This window comes from Ochotona curzoniae, unplaced genomic scaffold (genome assembly GCF_017591425.1).
Source record: "Ochotona curzoniae isolate NIBS_2020 unplaced genomic scaffold, NIBS_Ocur_1.0 scaffold_3835, whole genome shotgun sequence".
NCBI classification, from domain to species: domain Eukaryota; kingdom Metazoa; phylum Chordata; class Mammalia; order Lagomorpha; family Ochotonidae; genus Ochotona; species Ochotona curzoniae.
The window spans coordinates 9,710,839-9,727,806 of NW_024467114.1; the positions used below are offsets into that span (position 1 = coordinate 9,710,839).

Consider the following 16,968-nt stretch of genomic DNA (forward strand, 5'->3'; position numbering starts at 1 on the left):
CAATATGTTAGCATGGAAATATTAAGTGAAGGATATATGGGATATCTCTATATTATTTCTTTTTTGCCTATTTTTTATTTTTAATTTTATGATACAAATCCATAGGGTCTGGGATTTCCTCTGCCCCAACTCCCACCCTCCCAATTGATTTTCCCAATATTATTATAATAGTATAGTCCTTCATAAGGAGTCATGATTCCATCAGTCTGTTATTTAAGTGTGCCCCGACATTGCTGGTTCAGACAATGTCAGGCCAGCATCCCATTGTCTAGATAGATATGTGCAACACTTTCAGTGGGAGTCCATCTTTGATTTGGTAGGAGGGATGCATATTGCATTGTATCTTCACAACTTGTTATAGTAGTCTCTACTACGCCATCACTTCCCTTAAATGAGAAACCATGAAACAAAGTCAGCAACAGCTTTGAAGTTAAAACAACAAAAAATTACAGTGCCATGGAGTTGTAAAAGTGTGCCACTGAATAACCAACACATGGGTGATGACAAGAAAACACAAAAGCCTCTTGAGTAAAATTATGCCACCATGTGATCCATGAGCCAGCGATGAATTTGACAACAGAAAAGAAACCATTTGGAAGAAATGATAATGAAAGGAAAAACATCAAAATGCGTGGGATGCAGCAAAACAGTATGGAAAGGGTTATTGAATTTACAATTTGCATGATGCTTTCCATATATCAGAGAGAACATATGGTATTTGTCCTTTTGGGATTGGCTTATTTCAGTGAGCATAATGGTCTCTAGTTGGGAGCATTTAGTTGCAAATTGCATGATTTCATTCTTTTTTAAAAACATGGAATGTTTCATGAATTTGCATGTCATCCTTGTGCAGGGACCATGCTAATCTTCTCTATATCATTCCAATTTTAGTATATGTGCTGCCAAAGCAAGCATCAAAGAAAATATTTATTTCTTAAGGAAAGAAAGAATGGTAGGGGATTTTTGAAAATTAACATGTAACAATGCAAATTATAACAAACACATCATTTCATTGGATCGTGTAGAAATATAAAGAGGTAGAAGAACACACCCCTGGTTTAAATTTTGTGTTAAAAGCTTTTAATCAAATCACATCAGTCAGCTTCTTTTGTGTACAAGATGCTGGGATGAGTGCTCTTTGAGTCTCTGCTTCCCAGCTGTCCTCCCTCTGTGTCTCTGGCCAATCTGGTGGTGGAGTCTCATTGATCAGCACCAAGTGAGCACCTGCTATGTTCCAGGAACTGAGGATACAGTGGAGAGTGACTAGGGCTTAGCCCCTCTGCAGCTGAGACCTTACTGGGAAATACGGAACCCAACACTCTGGCTTCAATTTACACAGTTCACGGGTCTCGCTAAAACCAGAAATCAGGTAGCCCCCTTTCCAAATGTCTTTCTGTTTGGCTTCCATGACAAAATACCATCCACAGAATGGTTTAAATAGAGACTTGCAGTCACAGATCAAGGTGCCAAGAAGGTCAGAGGCCCTGGAGAAGGCGCCTTTCGAGGTCCACAGGCTGCCTGCCCACTCTGTGTCCGCGGTCCTGACCTCAGCACACACAAGCCCTTCGTGTCTCTTCTTACACTAATCCCACAAGACCAAGTGCCCATCCTTGACCTCTTCAATTTAATTATGTTTTTAATTTCAAAGCTTCCATACTGCTTGGTGGTGGGGAATAGGACAGAGCTTCAGTATATAAATTTGTGAGGGGCACATACATTTGATGCATGATAGCTGCTAACCTCCTGCACACTGACAATGCTCCTGACCCAGAGATTCCATCACTGGAACTGACCTCAGTGCTTATCATTTACCAGATCCACAAGGCTCGATTCTTGGCTGGTTCTGTCGTCAAAGCATATTGCTGTCATCAACCACAATGTTAAGGGTCTTTGTACTTTAAGGTCCCTTAGTTGAACAATATGCAGCTTGTCCTTGTCATGCTGTTACTGAATGTCCACTATCAAGCCTATGGCTTAGTTCCCACCCACCTTCCCATCTGCTCCATACGAGCCTTCTGCATTTCTGCTGCCAATTTCACATCTAGAAACGGATGCTGTTTACTTCTCAACATATGACAAATGGCCTGTCATTTTCAGAGATGCTGCCTAATTGACTTTTACCATGGATGTTTCTCCATCAGGCTTGGTGGAATCGCCCATGACCTCCCTGGAGTTGGCTCCGATCTCCTGCACTCCTACTGTATATTTGTTAGCACTAAGGCCAGAGGCTGTTGTAATACTTTTACCAAACTCAGGAAATCAAATAGATAAATTACTCATTGTTTATATCTCAATTTTTTTTCAGGAACACATAATTGGGCAGGTTATTCATTTCAAGAAAAAATATGAGGTATAATCCCCTCTGCAGCAAAGAAAATCAATCGTTATGAAACAGGCCATGGAGAACCACAGATATTGGTCCCACTTGCATCCTCTAAGGTGGATCTTATATTGAAATTGGTGAATATCTTTAGAACTGAATATTTCAGACCTGGACATTTGTGTCATAACTATGGCTTATGTTCCCATCACAAGAAAAAACAAGACCCCGTGGTCCCTATTCAACTTAATGGAATGAATTGTTCAATTGATGGGAGACTTTATACGTTTCATCAGGCCCACTAACAAAGGCCCCCCTTTTTTTTTCCTATTCAGAGTAAGCTTTTCTAAAGAACTTTCACAAAGACCTTTGAAAAGTGGATACTTGCAGAAACACTTCTCATTTTGAAAAATGGCTCAATATTTCAGGCACGGTGGCAGTTATTTCCATAGGATCCTGTGCAATTGGGAACAGCCTGTGTTTCATTGAAGACACCCTGATACACACAGAGCAAATCATAAAAGTAGATTCTTCTGAGGATTCATTAACTTATTAGACTACCACTCAGCTAGCCAGAGTCTATAGAAACTGTTGCTCTGTTCTCTGCCAGGATAATGAAACAGGTCTTTCAAAAGCATTTCATTTAGTCCTGATATTATTCCAGCTGCTCTGGGATCCCAGTGTTTTTCTCCTCTAATCCCTGCCCTCCAGACACTGTGGTCATGGAGAAAATGCTACAGTAATCCTTTATGTAATGATAATTAATAGCAATCATTTCTATGTTTCTTTTTAAAGAATTTTAGGGACTATAAAGGTAAATCATTGTTTCCAAGCTGACTTTAGTAAATCCAGCAACTCTTATATTGGATGGTAAGATTCTGAATTCACATGCTAAATGAAATTCTACATTGTAAAAAAAAAAAAAAGCTATGCTTGAATTTCAAAATACTTTGTACCACCCTTGCATATTTCCCCACAATTACATTCTTCTGAATCACCTTCATCTTTTTCTTTCCTGCACAAACACTAAGCACACAGCTCAGCACTTACTGTTCATTCTGCATGATGAAATGAATGAACAATTTATGTACAGGCTTGGTTAAGATAGTTTTGCTCTATTCTCACGAGTCCAACAGAAACAAAAGTAGAATATCTGTAACCCATGTTTAACATATCCACCTAAAATAAAGTTGACTTCTATTTCACTTATGTGAGATTATAGCTTCTACATCAAATATGCCCAAGATCTTTAACACCTTTGCCCTAGTCAGAAGCCACAAGCATTTGATTTTTATCTTTTGAGAAGACCACTATATTAAGGAACATAGCTTAGCCTTCCTTGTTAGATGCTACCAAAACAATCACAAATTAAATGCTTCATATTTTTGCCCCCTTTTAAAAATATTTATTTTTATTGGAAAGACAGATATACAGAGAAAAGAAGATGCAGAGAGAAAGATCCTTATGTCCACTGGTTCACTCCTCAGCTGCAACCACTGGAGCTGAGCTGATCTGAAGCCAGGAGCCAGGAGCTTCTTTCATGTTTCCCCCACGGGTTTAGGGTCCCAAGGCTTTGGCTCATTCTCCAATGCTTTTCCAGGCCACAAGCAGGGAAATGAATGAGAAGTGGAGTGTCTGGGACAAGAACCGACTCCCATATGGGATCCTGGGTCATGCAAGATGAGGATTTTAGCACTGAGCCATCACACTAGGCTTCATGCTCCTGTCTTAAACATTCTAAGAAACCTATGTCCTTGTTTTAGTTCTAATAAATACGGCAGATCTACTAAATACAGAAAATGGCCAAATCCAAATAATGACATCCCTGTGTCTTCAACAAGGATAATTCTAACAATAAATAAAATGAGAATATATGGAAGTATTTTGAAATGTATAAAGTGGCAGGTGGCTCCAGGGAAGTGTTGGAACCCAAAGGAATACAGAGATAGGATGGCCACATGTTGGGCTTGATTCATTTCCTTTCTCCTTTGCTTAACAATAAAAGGTCTTCTAGAATGTGTCAGCCCCAGGGGTTGGATTAGGACGGCCACTGCTTCCTTCCAGTTCCTGAAGTACCTATCACTCTGGCTGACTGTTCTTCACTGTTCTGGGCTCCTTCCACCTTGGTCCCTGCCTGTTGATGCAAGCTGTCTACCTCCTGGTAGTGGGGAGGGTGCCTTCTTTAGTCTCAATGTTTTCTTTCAGTGACTGGAACTCTTCTAGTACAATCTGGAGCTCTCTTGCTTTACCTGTTCTTCCTGCAAGGACAGACTTGACAGGATTCTTCCTGTCTCTTTTGCAAGCTAGCCTACTTACAAGACAAACACTTTTCCACTGTGTGCTGGGGGTTACACCTGGGTCAGTGAAGACATCCTGGTCTGGCACTGACCAAACCAGGTGCCCAAGTCTGTGTAACTCAAAGGTTCAGTCCTGGCCATCTTACTTATTATCACATTGTAAGTCAGGTCAACAAGCTCACCACTTGTTAAGAAAAATTATAACTTGCCTCTATAATTACAGTTTATCTCCTGTTGAGAAGCCGGGCAAGGAAGAGATGTGATATATATTGCTCTTACTTCTTCCTCAGCTCATGGCTCTGCATTTATACGTTGGTGATATTTAAAAGCTCCATCTCAAACAGTGACCCTCAGCAGACTTAGCTTACATGCCTTCTTTATTTGTAGTCTATTCTTTCTCACTCTCATATCCCTAATTCTCTGGCCACCATCTATGTTTGTCTCTTGGCTTCTGATGCAAATTTCAAGCCCCATGGCCATCATACCCCATTTGGTCAGATAATTTTGTTTTTAAAGTTTGAGAAAAAGGGCGTCTATCCCAGAACCAGCCTAGAGGGACCCCAAATGGTGGGCATGCTCCCTGGAATGAAGGCCTCCCACTGACAAGAGTCAGTCGAAGCCGAGCCAGCTGCCCTCACCTCGTCTCTAAACCTTTCTCACAAATTGTTGCTAATTTTTCTGTTAGTCCAGAGAGAATCTACCAGTAGTGCTAGGGTGCTGAGGGGGTGCTTGCGGGAATGTTTTACTTTTCTACAGTCCTACCAAGAGATGTCTTAGATGGTCCCTGCGCATGAGATCAAAATTGCCTATGAGGAGTTTGGGACTGCTAAAAGTTTCTATTGTGAGCTGGAATGAACTACAGCACAGGTCCTCTTTTCTGATGTTGTTTTTAGTCTTGTCTCCTTTCACGGTCCTCACAATGTTGTGATAAGACTTTACTGGGACCCAGCTGAAATATTCATTTCATTTATATTCCATCTTATACCCAGGATACTATTTTTCAATTTTTATTGGAAAACCTCTTTTCAAGCATGGCAAATACTTCCAAGAGAATTACTTTCTTATGGACTTGGCATGATGGCTCGGTGGCTAAATCCTTGTCTTGCATCTGCCAGGATCCCACATGGGTGCCAGTTTGTGTCCTGCATGTTCCACTTCCCATCCAACTTTTGCTTGTGGCCTGGGAAATCAATGGAGGATGGGCCAAAGCCTTGGGACCCTGTATCCACATGGGAAACACAAAGAAAGCTCCTGGTTTCGAGTTAGCTCAGCCCCTGCTGTTGCAGCTACTTGGGAGTGAACCAGTGGACGAAGATCTTTCTGTTCTCTCTGTAAATCTGCCTTTCCAATAAAAATAACATCTTTTTTTTTTTTAAAAAAAAAAGAATTACCTTAGAGATCTGAAAGTTAAAATATAGAAGCAGACTGAAGGTTTCTTAAACTTAGTTCAAAAATGTCAGCTATCAGGAGGATATTGCAGTGACGTTCCAATAGAAGCCACACTACATCTCACCGTGATGACTGTGAAAATGTGGACACTGTGTCTGATTTAGGAATCTCACTACTTCACACCACTCAGTTCTGCAGAATTCAGCAAGAAGTTTCTCCTGGCCGCGGGTTCTTAGTACTCTGCTCCCACAGCAAATGCATTTACCTCATCCTCTAGTTCTTGCTTCATAAAGGTAAATCTTCTCCTGGCTCAGGGAGACCAAGTCGAGACAATCTCAGATTCTGCTAACTTTGATCTAAAATAATGAGCATGCAAGCCACAGAGCCACTGTAGTTCAGCACTAACTGGAACATGCTTAAGCATAATATTTTATAACAGAGTGAGGAAATAAACTCTACCCACCTTGAATCCATGACAAAGGTATGACTGCATAATTCTTATAAGGGGAATTAAAAGCAATAATTTATCATTCTGTGTATTTTTAATTTTCAGTTTTGATAATACCTTAGTGAATGTTGATAGCCTATTATTATTTTACACATTTCTAATTCTAAAACGAACAAGTACATATTCAAATGTTTGTGATAAAGATAGATTTCTTTCATAAGATGCTGGTTGAATTTATTAGCTCACTTTCCTACTGGGTTTCCATTTTTTAAAACCATTTTTTTTAACATTTAAGAGATTTTTCACATAGTTACAAATTAAGTCATTGTAATATATTTTTTCACTCTTTTAAAAATTGTTTTACTTTTATTTGAAAGAAGTACAGAGAGAAAGAGAGACAAAGAGGCGGGGGGTGGAGAGGCTTCTATCCATTCCCCAAATAGCAACAATGGCCAGAGCTAAGCAGTTCTGAAGCCAAGAGCTTCTTCCAGGTCTTCCCTGTGGGCACAGCAGCCCGAGGCTTTGGGCCGCCCTCGACTGCTTTCTCAGGCCACAAGCAGGGAGTTGGATGGGAAGTGGAGCAGCTTGGGCATAAACCAGCGCCTATATTGGATGCAGCACTGCAGGCTGAGGCTTCACCTACTTTACCAAGGCACTTATATTTGTTCTAAAGTGACTTGTTTTGGTCTCACATTGCTTTGAAAACTAGACATTTTAATTTAACGTCATTGAACATATTAATTACTCTATGGTGGATGTTTTTCAGATAACTTGCAAGTATACTAACTTCATGCTGTTTGACAGTTTTTGGTTAGTGGGCACGAAAAGGCGGCAGTTTCTCTGCCTTCTGCAGGCTGCAGTGGGCTGATTCAATTGGAGGCTGTCCGTTATGAGAGAGAATGGATGTGTGCATGGCCTCTGGAGATCGGGCTCAGAACTACTACAACATGTCCACTGCCTTCTGACGGCCAGAGAAAGCCATAAGATCAACTCTACTGTAAGGGGGAACAGTAGGCCACTCGCTGACAAGCGCTACCAATTCAGCAAAGGGCAGAATTTTCATGGCAAACCAGAGCTTCCTGGCATAAGCACTCAGAGACCATGAGAAACCACCTCAAAGCCAAAATCTCTGTAGGCACCCTGTGTCTAACACAGGAGCCACTGCATCCCCAACTTTGCACTTCATCTCAGGCCTCTTGGTGTCAAGCCAATAATCAGGGTGCCTCTGGACGCTGCCCTATCATCCTCTTTGGAAGGTTAATACACCTTCCAATACAAAAGCAACTCAATGGCAGAAGTACATTTTTAAAAATCTCTTGCATTTTTATTTATCTCTTTTATTTGAAAGGATAGTGTAAAGAAGGAAAGGAAAAGGGGGGAGGAGAGAGAGAGAGAGAATTGATTGTTTTCCCAACTGGCTCATTCCCCCCAATACCTGCACCAGTGAGACTGGTCCCACCAAAGACTGGAAACTGGAACTCCATGTGAATCTTCCACACTGGTGGCTCTCAGCTATCTGAGTCACCACCTGCCTTCAAGAATGCACTTCAGGAGGAAGCTGAGTCAGAACTAGAGCCAGACATGAAAACGTGAGCTCTGATGTGCAATGTAGAAGTGCCACCTGGTGACTTAACTGCTGTCCCAAACATCAAGAAGAGCTTCCAAGTTCTTTTTGCGGGGGTCAGACATAAATTGCTTTTATAGGAAATTAGGAAAACCAGCACTTATAAAAGGTTGTTGAAAAGTTCGCTGATCGAATTTTTCACATTGTTCTTCAACAGAAAATAAATAGGATAGATGTATCACTTTATGGAACTACCAACTCTAAATATATTTATGATATGTTACTAATATACAGATACCACTGAATATCTATTACAAAGAAGCACTTAGTTTTAGGAGAGAAAATGTTGACTCTCTATTAACATAACACCTTTTCTAGATAGTAGGAATTGAGATGTAAGATCCTGATCATTTCTGACACAGGACAATTACAGGATATGAGATGAGAATGTTACAAGGAGAGGGCTGGAGAAAGATGATTACAGCTAGGAATTCCAGAAGAGAGATGAACAGTACAACTGAAGTTGTACCTCAGAAACAAGGGTGGGCAACACTGAGACCCACACTGACCACTGCCCATTTGTGGTTTTCTCTGCTCGGAGATCACATTTTCTCCCATCTCACAGTCATCACTTCTTTCGTTTCCCTTTGGTCCACACACCTCCTCTGCCCGGTCCCTGGAGCCCACCCACTAACATTCATTACACATATGAGTTTTCCTGTATTTGGAGAGCTCTCTGGCAAATCAGGCAGAGGCAGAAAATTACAGGTTATTCAACATGTAATCAAACCTCACACTGATTCAACATCACTTAATTTACACATCAGCAGTTAAGCACTCAGAAAAGTTTAACAACATTGTCATTTGCCTTTAGAGAATTTGTATCTGGGAGGTTTTAAACAAACAGAATGATGTGATGCAAAGATAGCAAGTACCTATATGTTTAAAATCTCTGTTCACTTATTCTAGCAATTGTTTTTTGCCCTTACCATTTCCATGACCACAATCACATTCATCCCCAGGCATTGAGACAAGAACTAGAAAGAGAAAAATGTAAGGAATCTTTGGGCTATGGTTTTTTTCCTTTGGACTAAGTGGTTTTTGGAATAGCTATCAAGTCCACCAAGACTCTGATAAAGTCAACACTTACATCAAGACGGATGGTATTGGGGAGGAACTGGAGAAATCTGTCTCCTACCTAAAGTAAAAACATTTTATTTTATTCTAATGAAAAGAATGGAAACAGAGGCTAGACAAAGGTTTAAAGAAATAAGCACTGAGAAATTAAAAAAACCAACAATAATTCTGTTGATGTTTGTGGAATTTAATCAATCTAATCTCAGTGCCTAACTACACTCTCTACCAAGACAAATACATAGCCTACATATTATTATAATTTATTTTCTATCATCACACAGACATGCCTGAGTTCTTAAAAGCAACAAACTGGGACTAAGAAAAACACTCTAAGTGTCTTTGGCTTAGTTTATTTTTAGACACTGTATATATATTTCTACTATTAGTAAAGATACTAGCATTCCACGTTTTCTTGCTCATTAATCAGCCAGCAGCTTCGTTGATTCATTGTTGGACAACTCTATCCAGAAAACTACCAAGGTGACAGTTCCCTTGCTTACAGAATGAATATGCATGTAGCAGTAAAGACATATCAAAGGACATATATTTCTCTCGTTTCTATCTCCCATCTCTTTAGCAGAACATTTTAACAACAGTGCTGAGTACATCAGTACCCTTATCCTAGGAAGGTAATAATCCTATTCTTTCGGGGTAAAATATTAGGATAATGAAGCTTGTTAATGACAGTGAACATTTCACTTTCTTTGAAGGAAAAGCCCTCTATAGTAATCTGCATTCACTTTTACTACCCAAAGATGAATTATGGGAATATCAAGTTTTTGGAAATTTGTTTTTAATTTATATGCAGTAAAATTCCATTTTTATATTGCATAGTTCTTTGAAATTTGATAAATGTGTGGAGTTGTGGAATACCTGCAATACACAAGAAGTTTCACAAACCCACCTTATCTCTACCAGTTTGTTCTTGGATGCCCACTATAATCAAAAACTCCTCAGCCCTTGGCATTACTGGTTTGAAATCCTAATCAGAATCTCATATTGAAAGTGGACAACATAACTGCAAATTAATTTTGTGGGACAAAGTGATGAAAATACCTAAGAGCATGTTTACAAAAGTTGATAAAACAACGTAATCTGTGCATTCAAAAGATGGACTCTGTTGCCAGGTCGAAGTCATAATCTCACGAGGCAGTAACGAACTTACAAGGCAGAATACAGGCAAGGAGTCTTCTAACCCTTAAGGATGACAGTCTTACCACCTCACCCAGGTGCACACCTCCAGATGTCTGCGTAGTAATGACACAGACTTCTGTACACCCATAGGCGCTAAGGATTGCTTACATATCACTTGGAGACCTTAATGACACCTTTTATATGTGATGTCGACATTAATTCCCTCATATGTGCAATGTAAATTTGGCATCATTTTAGAACCCTACAATGCTTTTTCATATGTTCAAACCATTTGGCTAGCACAAGACAATCCACTTAAGATTCAGTTTTCCCAAACAAGGCTCCCTAATGGCAACAAAAAGAGCCCAAAGAACTTTTACCTAGGTTAGTTACAAAAATCAGAAAAACTTTAACTAGCATGCAGTACCAGCATCATAAACCAAAAAGACTGGGAATCCAGTAACCTGCTGTTTGTATTTCAAATATTCAACCTAATCTCACAGCGCATTCAACTTTCAAAAAGCATCTGTGAAATTTCTCCAAACTGTCTTTGTATCTTAACCCTTTTCCATGCTAAAAAGTTGCAAACTCCAGAAACCTCAGGACAATCTTTAACCTTAGAAGACAAAGCATTTACGTCTCCTTTTCAGTAAACTGGGCCTTAGTGCTATTTTTCCATTATTATTTATAAGGGTCCTCTTTGTCCAGGTCTTTTTTTTAAGCTTGATTGAGAGCAAATAATTCTAATATTTCTTGACTCTTTTCCATAGGAAACATAGGATCCAAGCAGGTGGGAAGGGAGACTCAGGTTCTGCCAACGGTTTATGAAATAGAGCCTTTGTCTTTGGAGACAGAGTCCCTGCCAATCTGCCATAACTGATCAGCCCCCCAAGCTTTCTCGGTTCCCTTTTAGTTTTTGACACAGGCAGACTCTGTATATGTTATAGTATTTTAAGTCTGATTTTTAATCCTTCTCAAAAAGTTAAGCAAGCTTATAGTGGTCTCTGACACTGGTATCCCCTTCTTTCCTGAGATTAGAAGCCCACCTACGTACTGTAGTTACTGAGTCACTGTGGAAGGTTGCAGTTCTTCACGTTCCAACAGTAAGTTTATCAAGGTCCCTAGCAGGAGCCTCTCGGCAGGAATCCCTCCCACCTCCTCATTTTCACAAAAAGTCAGGGGGAAATGACATTCCCCCCCTCACTCTCCTGAAATGTAGCCCCCACTTCCAGTTTTAGGAGTTCCCCTCTGCTTCCTAGTAGTTTGTTGGAATTGGCCTCTCTCCTTCTTTCGCAAGGGGTTTTCTGATACAATCTCTTTTTAATTATTTCTTTTTTTCCCCACCCCTAATTATTTTGTTTACAATAGGAACCATGATTTTTCATTTCTGTCATTTTTCATCTTCTCTTACAAAAACTTTCTGCTTTACTTAATTCCCCAATTGATTGCTCATTCTATCCATCAATATTTTCTAAGCCAGCTCTTAATTATAAAATCAACTTTGAAATGTCCTTATCCCACTGGGTCCTCTGCTTCCTCATTTCATCTCTAAGTTTCTGCAGAAAAGCAGACGGTGCTTCTTCTTTCTTCTGATGAAATTCAAATGTCTTAGAAAAACTTTGTGATCTTGGGTTAGACTTTTTAACCCCCTTGATCACTGGCTCACTTAGATCTTGCAATTTTGCTCTGTCGCTTGAGGGATTATTATTCTATTGAGGTTGATGGGAACTTGGCTTCAGCTGAGGTGGCTCCCAGCTGTAGGAGTGGTCCACTGGTCTTTTCAAGTCATCACAGCTACTGTCTGCACCCCCTCTCCTCTCTTGTATTCACTTGGGGCCCATGAATAGTGGCTGGGTCCCCAAAATTGGCCTGATCAATTGGTCTTGATGCCTGTAAGGGGGCAATTTCTTCCTGCCCCAGCAGCACTTCCCAAAGCAGGTATATAAGGAACAGGGAAGTTCTCTAACTCCTCCCCATAGAATTGTAACTTGGGATATAAGTCTAAACTGCTGTCCATTCAGCCCCTCGGTTTTCCGTAGGCCTTGTCCTTCCTTGCTCCTCTGTCCCCATTTGTTGTTCCTTGGGTCTGTCCTGGGGCACACACTGGGGAGGCAGACACCAAACAGGATCCCAGGAATGAACCCTAGAGTCGCTTTCTCCTCTTTCATAGCAAACACAGAAGAGGGAGTCAACAGAAATCGGATTCAGGTTTTTCATCCAGTAAGGAGCATATCTCCTTCTGGGAAGACAAGGTGCTAACATGTACAGACAAAACTAGAGCCTGGCTGCCAAGTTATTATCTGAACCAAATTTAGACCCAATGAAGATTTGAAAATTGGAGGCTTGTGGTCAAATAAAGCAGTCGGCACTGAAACATACAAGTGTGTGTGTAACACTGACACAGGAGCACAAACTGTGGAATTCATGAGAAACATTATCGCACAAAACTCTTCTTCAACCTAGAACTTTCCCATTTTTCAGCCCGTCCTAATGTAGATGTCTTGTATTCCCTGTGGCTGATATTCCCAATGAAAACACCCTCACATTCACAGGTTTCTCGGGGAGTGTGTCTTAGCCCCATCACCAAGGCAGTGCTTACAGAGTCAGTTGTTCCTGTCTTGGTTCTTGCACCAAGTTCCTGGTTGCTATGTCTGCCCTTGCTTCTCTGTGCTGCCTTTACTGCCTTCCGGGTAACAGCTGCTGGCTTTTCTGTAGCTTCTGCAATGAGATGGGACACCTGGACAGAGCAGTGATGGTAGGACATGTGACGCCCCTCTACCAAGCTTCCACTCCATGGGAGGCACAGAGCACCTGGGCAAGCCCTACCCCCAGCCCCACCAGTTAGGATAAACAGCCTCACAAGTCTCTGGAGGTCAGTGAAAGCCAGATGTTAGTAATGATCTTGAAAACTCAGATGCGTGGAGGGCCAGCACATCAGCTGTGATTTACAGCACGCAATCCATTTCCTAGCATTCAGATCCCTTCCCAGTTCCTCATTGGCTGAGAGACTGCAGGGATACAACCTTCTCAGCATCTGCTTTAGCTGCTGTGGCCACTAACACCTCATAAGAACTTCCAGGTACAGGGAGCCCAGCTGGCAGACTATCTAGTGATCTATTCTCAGCAAAAACACCTTCCTTTGGAAATGCACCTCTTATTCTCTTCTTACAGAGCTATGAGTTGACTTGTTCTACAATAGCTTTAAACACTGACAGACGTATTTTCATTAGTAGCATATGGCTTTTAAATGATTCTGGTCAGATGGCTGCTGAGCAGATGTGAAGGCCTAGGACAGTCCTACATTACGGCCTTCACGGACACTGTTCACTCAGGCTACTCTTCAATTGTTCACATTTTCCTTTCCTCAGTCGTCATCTTACTCCACTGTGACTGTTTCCTTTATAAATTTTTCTTTTTTAAACTTTTTGACTATTTTGTGATACACGCCTCTTAAAATATAAACACTGTACGGCTTATCTTCCTTCTGCATATCCTTGTTCTTTAAGCTTTCTTATTTTAAAAAGTTGAGATTTACTCTGACACATTAAACTTTGCCATAGACAAGGCACAGACACACACACTCGCCCGAGCAGCAGAGCACAGGATCATCAATATCCCTGCCTTCCACCTGCACATCCGGTCTCACCAGCAGGTCTGCAGGGACACCAAGCAGGCGCCTGTCATCCCTTCTGATAACAGTACCTCCAGACGCCTCCTGAAGGACCTGCCTGAGCTTGTTTTGTAGCAAACTTTCTTTTTTCAACATAATGACTACCTGCTAAGATAGTGATAAAAAAAATAGGCCACAGTAAATACATAAACCAGTCATGATAATTTTATCTTATCACTGGGCATAATTGCATGTCCGGCACTGTGCTTTGCACCAGCTTCCCCATAGACCCATGAGCTTTGCATTGCTCTACGGTGGCAGACTGGCTATGACAGCCCTCCATGGCAAAAGATTTTCCAGGTCCATTATAGTGCTATGATACTGCTTCTTCATTGGGCAAAACATCACTATGCAGTGCATGACTGTATAATGTTTGGGGATGAAAGGAATTCCTAAGCACAGTAACAAAAGCAGGAACTACAAAAGAAAAAATATTGAGGTACTGCATAAATTAAAGAGAACTCTATGGCAAAAATTACTATTAACAGAATTTAGGCACATAAGAGCTTTTGCAAAAACAAAAAAAAATTAAAGATTTTTGTGCAATATTTCTCATGAATTCCAGTTGTTTTTACACACATCTTTATTATTTTATTTTAAAAGCAGATGCACAGAGAGAAACTCACAGATAGAAGGAGATATCTCTTATCAACTGGATCACTCTTCAGTTTCTGGCAAGAGTCATGGCTGTTCTGGGCCAAGGGCAGCAGCTGAGCACACACTCTGAGTGGCAAGGACCCTGATGTCAAATGCCCACCAGGCATGGACATCATTTAGTACTCACAGTTTGCAAGGAACATGGTGTTATGATGATCGGATGTAAAAATGCACAATTCGAGTTGCTCCACTTTCAGGAAGAGAAAGGAGTGGAGGCTGAGCTTGGGGTAAACACACAGACAACTAAAGGAAGTTGTTCCCAGGAGTGTGTGGAGGTGGAGGCTGTGGAGCTTCATGCCCATGGTGTTTCATTAGAGGCGTCACAATGACTGGACTGGTGTGCTTCCCCACTGACCCATGTCCTATAACGGCCTGGCTCCTGGAACTTGCCCAGAGAAGTTAACAGCAAGACCAAAGAGCTGTGTTAACCATCACAAGCTCAGCCTCCCTGCAGGTCTGACCACCTAACCATTTTTCCCCACAAGGAGCGTGGATGTATTTATTTTCACCCCTCACTATGTTACAAGTGAGCCTCTGGAACCAGGAGGAACTCTCCATAGTTTTATAAAGCTATTAATAGATCCACATTTAGGTTCGTTCAACCTTCTCTAAGACAAATTGGCTCCAAACGCTAAACTGTAGAAACCCAAAGCTGTAATCCAGGACAGGATTTTCAGTTGCAGTAGGTGGAACTCAACCCAGGCTGCTCCTCGATGCCATTTTAACCCTAGTACTAGGCTTTGATTAATGGTGCTTTGGAAAGCAATCTTGTAAGGCGTCAGGAGGTGACCGATCTCTGCGAGGATTTTGAGTTTTGGCTTGTCGAATGGCTTCTCTGGAATTCCCCTCACTTAAGATTATTTTTTTAAGAAGAAAACCATTTGCATGTATTTAAGGGATCAGCATGATGGCATAATCAGCTAATTCTCTTCCTGGCTTGTCAGCATTCCATACAGGCATCTGTCCATGTCCCAGTTGCTCCACTTCCCCTCCAGTTCCCTGTTTGTGGCCTGGGAAAGCAGCAGAGGATGGCCCACGACTTTGAGGCCAAGCACCTAGGTGGGAAACCAGGAAAGAAACTCCTGGGTCCTATCTTCAGATCAGCTCAGCTCTGGCTGTTGCAGCCCTCTGGATCGTGAGCCAGTGGATAGAAGTCCTCTCTCTTTCTCTTCTTCTCTGTAAATCCATGTTTCAAATAAAAATAATTTTTTTTTAAAAAAGCATTGTGTATATTTATTGCATGCTGAGGTAGCTAAATTGAGCTAACATATACAGTAATTCATACATTTTTTATGGCGGAACACTTAAGTGAGTGAGTTAAAGGATATTACACATCATCATTAACTGTAGTCATTGTGCTGTATTATATAACTTTTGAACTTATTCCTCTGACCCACCTACAGAAATAGAGAATCAATGGTTGTTATCAGGAGTTGTGGGGGGGGAGGGACTGTTAGGAAAGTGTTGATTAACTTCAATTATTTCTACTTCACTTTTTTCTAATTGAAAGGTAGATTTATAGAGAGAAGGAGAGACAAAGATCTTCCATCTACTGGTTCACTCCCCAAGAGGCTATATTGGCTGGAGCTGAGCTGATCCAAACCGGGAGCAGGAGTCTCTTTCGCATTTCCCACTTGGGTGCAGGGTCCCAATGCTTTGGGCCATTCTTTACTGCTTTTCCAGTCCTCAAGCAGGGAGCTGGATGGCAAGTGGAGCACCTGGAATTAGAAATGGGATCCTGGCGCCTGTGGGACAAGGCCTTTAGCCACGGGGCTGCTGCATTGGGCCCCTGCTTCATATTTATCATTTTCTTCCACCTGCAGAAGGTTAACTTACATTTCTTGTTCTGGTTTCTTAAAGTCGGAGCCTAAGATAATGGATTAACATAGATCTTATTGCTAGAGAATTTTTCTCTTTCTTTTTTGTACCAGTAAAATCTTAGAATCCTTCTTTGTATCTCACAAATTTGTTTCTTTCCCTAGAATTTGGGCATTTTCTATATTCCTTTGTAACTGCATTCTAGTTTAATTTCATTGTAATAGCAGAACATATTTGTACGAGTTGTATTCTTCTGTACTTGTTAAGGCTTATCTTACGAAGCATAACACAGTCTATCTTGCTAATGTTTCTATGCATTTGAGGGAAAAAATCTGCCTTTGACTATTGGTATTTTGAGTGTTCTGTAAATATCACTTATGCTGAGCTGCTTAAGCACGATTTCCAGCTTCTGTCCTCCTTACTGATTTGCTGCCTGCTTGTCTGGGGTGTTCTCTGTTTCTGCTGGCAGTTCCTCTGGTGAGTGCCACATGTGACCTGGCGCTCCTCTGTCACGCTTGCAGGTGCCTAGACAGC

At 41.2% G+C, this 16,968-nt stretch overlaps 1 non-coding gene across 1 annotated transcript; it reads right to left on the reverse strand.

Annotated features, from left to right (window-relative positions):
- Positions 1–808: 808 nt before the first annotated feature.
- LOC121145948 lies at positions 809–911 on the reverse strand. The gene has a single exon (XR_005882110.1). It is a non-coding gene; the product is annotated as a U6 spliceosomal RNA (small nuclear RNA).
- Between the last annotated feature and the right edge of the window lie 16,057 nt (positions 912–16,968).